This window comes from Podarcis filfolensis, assembly GCF_964270895.1.
Source record: "Podarcis filfolensis genome assembly, chromosome: 12".
NCBI lineage: Eukaryota > Metazoa > Chordata > Lepidosauria > Squamata > Lacertidae > Podarcis > Podarcis filfolensis.
This window is the reverse complement of record NC_139614.1, coordinates 48,179,154-48,188,038: the sequence shown is the minus strand read 5'-3', so window position 1 is coordinate 48,188,038 and position 8,885 is coordinate 48,179,154. Positions and strand designations below refer to the sequence as shown.

Sequence of the window (8,885 nt, the reverse complement as noted above, 5' to 3'; positions counted from 1 at the left end):
TAACAGCCAGGCACACTGACCCATTGTGCCACAGTAAGAATGGACTGAGATTTGTCTGGATCTTAGTTTATCTGCAATATGATCCAGATGTTAGTTCCTCTCCTCACAGAGCAGGATGCACATTCTACAGATGTGTCGGTGACCCCACAGTTTGGCAAGCCTACCATAATGCCCCATCCTTGCATACAGGGCACCCTATCCCACCTGCCTTTGTTTTTCACCATCACCCTTCAGTATGTGCCCACACATTGTATTCCCATTATCTGGTGTGCAACCTTGCTCGTCTTTATCAGTTCATCCTCCAGTTGCACAAGAAGAATAAGGTGAAGGTGTATTTCTGCCAACCTTCACATTCAGTACTCATCACCACTGAACAGATCCCGCCAAACCTGTGCACTTGTTGTTAGTCTTCAACCCCCCAGCAGAGTGTTAAAGGCAGGAAGGGGGAAATGTGGCCCTCCAGGTATTGGTCACTCCATCCTGACCACTGGCCGTGCTGGCTAGGGCTGATGGGAAGTCCAGCAACATCTAGAGCAGTGGTAGGCAACCTAAGGCCCGTGGGCCGAATGCGGCCCAATCGGCTTCTAAATCCGGCCCGCGGACGGTCTGGGAATCGGCGTGTTTTTACATGAGTAGAATGTGGTCCTTTTATTTAAAATGCATCTCTGGGTTATTTATGGGGACTGCCTGGTGTTTTTACATGAGTAGTATGTGTGCTTTTATTTAAAATGCATCTCTGGGTTATTTGAGAGGCATAGGAATTCGTTAGTTCGGCCCACCACATGGTCTGAGGGATGGTGGACCGGCCCACGGCTGAAAAGGTTGCTGACCCCTGATCTAGAGGGCCACAGGCTCCGCACCCTTAGCTTAAGAAGCAAATTTATATCCACACAACAGATGCGTATGTTCTTATATTTTTCATTCATGGGTACATTTAACTTGCTTAAAACTTCTCATGTCCTTCACTATAAGAGGCATTGGTTCTCCTGTTTCCATCCCTAGCTCCCCCACTTCCCAAGAGTGCATATGCTGTTCCCCCTTAATGTTCAGCAGAGATGCTGAAAGGATTAGGTATCTCTGACAGCAATGAACAGCTCCTAAAAGGTAGATACTGCACTTTACAAGTGCATTATTCATAATTTATCCATATATCTTGAAGGTTCCATGGATTAACATGCTTAGCCAAACAAGTCTTAGAGCTGGGTATAGGCCCAATCTTTAAACTAATTTAAGAAATTAGAGCAAAATAAAAATGGAAAGCTGGTTCAGAGTAGACTTTACCTGAATGGGATTTGCACAGTAACTACAAATTAGATTTATATCTTGTATGAATATGGCACGTTATGTAATTTCATGCTTTCCTATTATTGAAGTTGGTTTTCTGTGTTTTCAACAGGCAGAATTTTAAGGAGCACAGGAAAAATTCAGAACATTACTCATCTTTTGTAAGTGCACAGAGTGTTTTTTGTTTTTTTTTTTTGAGCTTATATTATCCACTGCCAAACTCTCAGGCTTTCAGGGAAGTAGATATGCTTAACATAAGGATTCTAAATTTAAATAAGTTTAAATCACACTTCTCAACATAACCACACACACAATCTTAACCAAATCCTTGCCTAAATATAAAGGTCTTAGTCTGTATCCAGTGGGTACTTATGCTAGGGTTAGAAGAAGGTGCACCATAACCATGGAGTCAATGTGATCAGAACTACTTCACAGACATATTTCTACTTGTATATAAAATATGACACCTCAATTCACCCCTCTTACTCTTCCACAGTCAGTCACCTCAAATATGCCTGGGGAGTTGCTGCTTCCATCAATCACCCATTTCCAAATTCTTCCAAAATATTTATAGTCTCACTCAATCCTTATTCAGCCCACGGCATCATTCATATTCTTTCACAAGGCAATAGTGTATCTGCAACCAGAACCATGTAATTGTGGAAGAAAAATGCACAGCTCCCTTTGTCTATGTAGAATTGACTCAGGGAGCAAAATTCAGAGACTGTTACTTCAGTAATGTTATTACATACTCTCAGGTTCTGAATCCAGAGTAACTGTAGTCTCATACTTTGACATTTGTTCTACACACAGAACAGATCCACATACACTCTGTCCTCTATCTGTTTTTCTAGGATTACTGTTCTAATGCACATGCTTAGTGCACGTTTGATAAAACCATTAGTTACTTGAAATGACTAAACCTGCAAGCTTAACGCAAACATACTCAGAAGTAGCTTTCCTCCACTGAAATAATTCAAGGCAGGAACTGCAAAAAAACCATGGTGCGGATCAGCTGAATAAATGATAGGCATATAAAGCAGCAATTCTTGTGGAGCAAGCTTCACAGAACTCAGAGGGACTCATCTTGCATAGCCTGGATAGCTCATTCGGTTAAAGCACAGTGCTGATAATCCCAAGGTTGCAGGTTAGATCCCCGTAAGGGACAGCTGCTTATTCCTGCATTGCAGAAGGTTCAACTAGATGATCCTTGTGGTCCCCTCCAACCTGATTCTATGAAGAAGCATGTTTAGGATCTTGCTGCAAGCAGTGCTCAGCCTTATGCAAAACAAGGCTTTTCACCAATGCACAGCGGCCAGTGATCTAATTTCTATGTTCTATGAAGTATAAAAAGAAGAGCAGGTTTATTGGCTTTTCAGGCAAGGTAACAGTTGCTTTAAGAATAAACATAACTCTTCATATGTTTCTACCTTTTAGAAGACAGCCTGCTCACACTTGATTTATGCAGAGATTCCATCCCTACCCAATACTTGTCCTTTGAAGCTCATTGGGCAGATACAGCAGCCTTAAGAGATTCCCTTTATATCTTCACACCCCAAAACATGGTTTTCAAGTGTAGTGTTTCAACAACGTAAGCAACCAAACACACGATGCAGGAGACTAGGTTTGCCAGGGTGACTGAAACCTCTCCTGAAAGGTTCCTTCAATTTCACATCTTCCTAACCCCTTCATCTTTTGCCTACCAGTTGTCAGTTTGGATCTTAAGGGTCATAACTGTTGTTACACAGTTCCTTAAGTGTTTTTCCTTAGAGAGCGACAGAGCCAGCAATTTCCTGCAGGGCTCAGATGCTCCCTGAGGCTTCTGTCTGCCACCAGCCACTGAACTTCAATGAGAGTATTCATTTTCCTCGGAAACAGTTCTCTCTCCCCTGCTGTGCTGTGGCAGCAGATGCCACTGCGGCTTAGGAATGCCCCTGGATGCACAATGCGGCACTTCAAAAGGAGCCATAGTGGCCATGCAGAGAATACAGACTTTTCTTGAAGTCAGCACACAGGACAGGAACTACCAAAGCCCAGCAAGTCCCTAAATTAGGAACGTAACAGAATGTTAATTAAAAACAAAAGAGATGTTAGGCATTCCTCCCGAGCATCAGAATATAATTGCAACTGACGAGACCAGAGCAGAGCAATGGCCCATCTAACTTCAGTATCCCAATCCCCAAAAGCGACCAGCTTCAGAAAGCCCAAGGGAGGGAAATAGGAAACCTATAAAAGATCCCAGGCCAACTCAGCAATTTGTGCTTGCAGAAATAAATCTGCAAATCATTCTAGTACTCGCCAATCCCACACAGGTATGCTAATAACCCCAGATGCCAAGTCCTTCCAGCATCATTTGTGGCAGAATAATGACTTGAAAGTGAACTTCAAGCAGCACCAATAATGATTGCAGAAGAAGCTATTACTCTTTGCAAGACATGAACTGGGAGGTACACTAGTCCAAAACACTCTTTTAAAGCAAAAGGAAGTGGTAGCTGAAACCTGCAGGGAAGAGGTATTTACCATTTATGTTCCTATTCTGCATTTTTGAAAAGCCTTGTAAGTTTCATTGTCAAATGACTAACTTGGATTTGGATTTTTTAAAATTCTTGCTGAAAATAGTCATAACATCACAACTTAAACCCATGCAGGTAAAATTCCAGTTGCTGCTTCTACTGGGCACACCATAAAAGTTTCATCGGCTCAGTATTAATGCAAGCAACACCAAAACATCCAAGGCTGCATGCAGATGTTCTTGTTCTTGGATCTCCTACTGTGGACTTGCACAATAACATACTAAAACATTCATATTGCAAGATCAATTTGCTGCCTCACCACAACAGACCACCCAAACACTTCCTACTTATGTTCCTTGGGCAGCATAGTATACACTCAGAATGCTGCTTTTCCTAGGCATATGCAATCTGACAAAATGTGGAATATATGAAGAAGCCTTGCCATTGGCCTGATCTAGCTCAGTATGGTCTACACCGATGGGCAGTGGCTCTCTGGGGCTTTTGGAAAGGGGTCTTTTCCAGTCTTATGTGGAGGTGCCATGGACTGAACCTGGGAGCCTCTGCATCTCAAATATGTGCTCTATCACTGAATTATGTTGCCAGGATGGCACTAGCAGTCTCCATATCTCCAGCTGTCTCTCAGGATGCTTCCTATTTGCCTATTAAGCAAAGAAGGGGCTTGTCCACACCGGACTGGACTGTGAACTTGAGTCCAGGATTTCTGGGCACTGTCCTCAACCAGAACCCAGCCATCATTTGTTGTTGAGTGAAATTAGATTTCCTCAACCCTGGGAAGATCTGAAAAGCAAAGCAAAACCCAAAACAAATCTGCTGGTGCTGTTTGCATTCTCTTCAGTTAAGGCGGCACCAGAAAGATCTATGCAATCTCAGAGTGAGGTGGGGGCATGGGGGATGGAGAATCCAGAGTTTGTATGCAGACTGGAAGGTAAAAAAGGACATTTTTCTCTACTTCCCCACTTCCAGCCACTCGCTGAAGACTGGAGAAGGGACCCGCATGAGAATATGATGGGAGGGGGAGCATGACTTTGCTTTTGAAGGCGGATGAAGATTTGTTTGTGGGGCCACCTTAAGCCTTGTTGAACCTTGCAAGTGGTTGGAGCAACATTGAACCGGCTCTGGTTTCTGAAACTGTTACTAAACCGTGCATTCATTTTGCTATCCTGCGCTTGTGTAGACCAGTCTGTTGTGTGCACTTGCTACATGTTATATGTGCAATGAGCCTGCACAACATGCGACTCGTCAGGTTGGCTGCAGCCTGCACAATACAGCAAAGCAGGTGCTTGACAATTCCTGTAGTACATTGACTTCAGCAGACTGGGCCACATGTAGTGCAGGCCTAGTGCATGCTAAGAGTACTATGAGACACTTCCGCTAATCCTTATGAGAGTCGCTGGGCATAAGAGTCAGACCAAGTTACCTATTCTCATGCCAAACCTATTTGGATTAGTTTCATGCTCTCCGATAACCTTGAGATATATATATCTTTCACTCGCTGCATTAATGGTTTCACTGACCTTGTGCAATTGATCTGCATTTTGTTGCCAGTGAGGAGACAGTTTCTTGGTACCTGCCTTTAAAGTTGTGTTGTTTGTCAAGGGTTGCAGCTCTCATTACACTGATAAGGCACATTCTCCATTTCCTGGATTTCTCTGCTGAGGACTTCCAGAGCACATTTAGGCCACTCTGATTTTTAAAATATTGATAATTTTAGGAGTGGACTTTGAATACAATGTTGCCAACATACTGAAGTGCCAAACAAAAAGTGTTAAAGAAATAACAGAGTCTAAGCCAGAATTTTCATTATCACTATACTCACGTTAGAGGTATGGATAGCTGAGTTGTTATATGAAATATGAAAATCTAATTGCTTTGCACCAAATGCATTTTACAAAATGCAGGATAAAAATAGTTCAGTGCTGTTTCTCTTCTGTGCTTTCTTTTGGAGCAAGACTGCTTTTATGGCGGAGTTATTACAGCCGGGTGCTTGCAATCAAAATGCTGATCCAGGCAAAATCACCACACAATAACACTAACCCCCACCCAAGGGCTGTTTGAAGTAATAAAATATGGATCAGAATAAAATTAAAGTGCTTCTGTAATGGAAGAATATGAGCTGCAATTCAACTAACTTGAAGGCCCTGGCTTTTATCCCAAATACTGCTAAGCTTTTGAGTAGGAAATAGAATCCAAAGTACTCCATCCGGCAAAGTCTTTTAATTGTGTACCAGTATACAATGTAGTATAGCTCTGCCCATGGAAATAAAACTTATACAAGGTTAACAGTTAAATTTCTCCCCAAAGAATCTTGGGAATCATAGTATTTATGACAATGCCATTTATTCTCTGAAAGCGATAGCTAGCCTTCTTCACAGAAAGTTACTTCACAAGTCTTTAGAAAGAGAATGACAAGTTAAACCTGTCTAAGACAATAGTGCAGATAAGTCCTTGTAGGATTATTCACTGCATGGTTAGTCACTGGCAAAAGATCAAGCTTTGATAGCATAGCGTATCTTCATTGCATGTTTTGCAAACAATTTGCAAAATATCTGTCCAAAACAGAATTTATCTTTATTGCACTGAACAAACAAACAAACAGCACACAAGAACATCCTAGCTATAGAACAAAATAATATGAGAAAAGGATGAATTTGTGCTGCTTTTACTACACTGAAAGTGCCGCTTTTGCACATAACCTGCAGCAAATTCCATGTACATCAGGGTCAAAGCAAGCGTGAGGCGTGATCCAATACAAGCCCCATAAAGCCAGAACTTCTGAAGACTTTCCCATACAGAGCTCACCACAAGGAGACTGAAAACTCACTCAGGGTAGGAGGTGGGGAGGAAAGGTCTTGCAAATCCAAAGCCATGGATGTCATCCAAAGGTGCTAAGCTGTGTTTCCTCCAACAAAACAAAATCTTAGTTTAATATTGACTCCCAAATGCCAATCCAAATTTCTTTCAACTGAAGCTGTAACGCAAGCCCAAAAATCTGATTCTCACATGTATTGCTTCCAACTTTATCTCTAATTCATGTTGCCCATCATAACTATTCATTGTGAACTGGGGTTCCGACAGCTAGCAGAAGCATATATTGCAGCCATTTAGAGAGAAAAGGAATGTGGTTCTTAATTGATCGGTGATGTGGTAGTGTTCTATTGTATTATTTATGCAAATTGATTTCCTCTGGAGTTAAAGATCTGACTGGGACAAACCTTGTTATGCTGAGCTCGTATTTTGCACAATTTGTATACGGTGTCTGTTTGATAATGTGTGGTTTGCTATGCCTAATAAAGGATACTTGATATTAGAAAAGGAATGTGTGCATGGCGGAGAAGCCAGAACTGCAGACTACAAAAAGTCCTACCTAGACCCTGCTCTAATCCAAGCCATCAGCAAATCCACCCTTATGTCACCAAGTTCTTCCTCAGGAAGGAAGTTCTGCACCACATTCCAGGTTGTACAGCAAATTCACTCATACAACGTGCATCGTTCTGCCTACATTAGTATCTGCATTTTCATTGTGGCCGTTTTAAAACACTAGGTCTACCTAAAAATTAAGGCATCTCAGACCAGCAACATGTAAGTACCTCAAGAATGCAACAATTAAGTGCCCCTTCAGTAGAGAAAAAAAATGACAAAATAATGGGCTCCATATACTGATATCAGTTGTATCCTGTTTGTGTAATATTCTTGCTTTTCAAGGAATGGAAAAGTTGGCGTCTCAACAGACAAAATGACTTTCATTTATAACATACAGAATGCACCTAAGCAAATGGTGTTTTGAGTAATTCCAGTGGTTACATATTAATCTGCTATGGCTGGGTAGAGGCTCAAGAATCTTGTTTTAAAGCCAGAACCGCATGACAGAGAGTTACTCAAGCACTTCAAGAAGAGCCATGGGTGCCCTTTATTAACAGTTGACCTTCCTTGATACACAAAACACTTCTTTCAAAAAACCTTTGTTTCCACCAAAAACACAGAAGCTAATAAACTAATGGCTCTAAATATGCTCTAAATATGTCTCTGCAACTAAGAATGTCATACTAGTTTTTAATTTCCCTCCCAGTGCTTCTTAAGAAGTAAACACACACACACCCTACCTTTTTTAAAAAAGCTTAACAGACTAAAGTCTAATGAGAAGGAATTCCTATCTAAATGCAAATCAAGGTGCACCAATCTTGAATGCACAAATAACTACAAATGGTACTTTTCCCACCATCTGTGAATGAAACATGCCACAATTTATAGCTTTTGCACATGCTTCCAGTTCTTCTCTCTGAAATAGTCATGTCTAAACCATGGTGCTTCCAACTCAAACTTTGCAAGCCTCAAACCTTCCTACAGTGTAGGAATATATGTGTTTCAAGTTAAATTTGAGAATATATATACTTATTCTTGGATCACCTGCCACTATTGGTTTTGCTCCAGTAATGTCAAGAGATGGAGACAAAACAAGGGTGGCTTTTCTGCTCAAATGGCAAAGAAAGTGACTAACGGTTGCACTGCCCAGGTGAGCTGGACAGGTGGAGTTATCTTTGCACTCATTGGCACCAAAGCTGCCAGCTTTCGGGCCTTGCAGTGATTCAGCCACTCAGCGGCAGCAGTCATTACAACCTCCTTCTCCTTCCCATCTTAATCAGCCTGGCAAACAACAATCCTTGTATTTTATCTTATTGTACAAGGCTTATTTAAGTCTTGAGGTTGTCTTCAGGATGGAGCAGACATAGCATACTAGTGATAGGATTGGGAGGAGGAGGAGGAGGAGGAGGAGGAGGAAGAAGAAGAAGAAGAAGAAGAAGAAGAAGAAGAAGAAGAAGAAGAAGAAGAAGAAGAGGAGGAGGAGGAGGAGGAGGAGGAGGAGGAGGAGGAGGAGGAGGAGTAGTGTCTTGGGCTAGAAGAGCAGAAGAAGGGTACACATAATCTTGAACTTTTTCCTTTGCATATCCATCGCTAAACAGTCAAGAAATGTTACATCTGCACTGGCCCAATCAAATCACCAACATTTAGGACACATGAATTTAAGATCCTCTTTACCTTTTGGTTTATTATGAGCCTGAAAAAAGCACA

General features: G+C 41.7%; 1 protein-coding gene and 1 long non-coding RNA gene across 7 annotated transcripts in view; one reads left to right on the top strand and one right to left on the bottom strand.

Annotated features, from left to right (window-relative positions):
* On the top strand, positions 1-7,130 carry LOC310746256. 6 transcript variants are annotated; one of them, XR_014540534.1, is made up of 3 exons: positions 1-33; positions 1,397-1,445; positions 4,782-7,130. It is a non-coding gene; the product is annotated as an uncharacterized lncRNA (long non-coding RNA). The 6 variants fall into 6 exon arrangements; XR_014540535.1 differs by lacking the exon at positions 1-33 and adding an exon at positions 54-329; XR_014540536.1 differs by lacking the exon at positions 1-33 and adding an exon at positions 440-463.
* PRKAG2 (protein kinase AMP-activated non-catalytic subunit gamma 2) overlaps positions 1-8,885 on the bottom strand; it is a 199,744-nt gene that overhangs the window by 34,204 nt on the left and 156,655 nt on the right.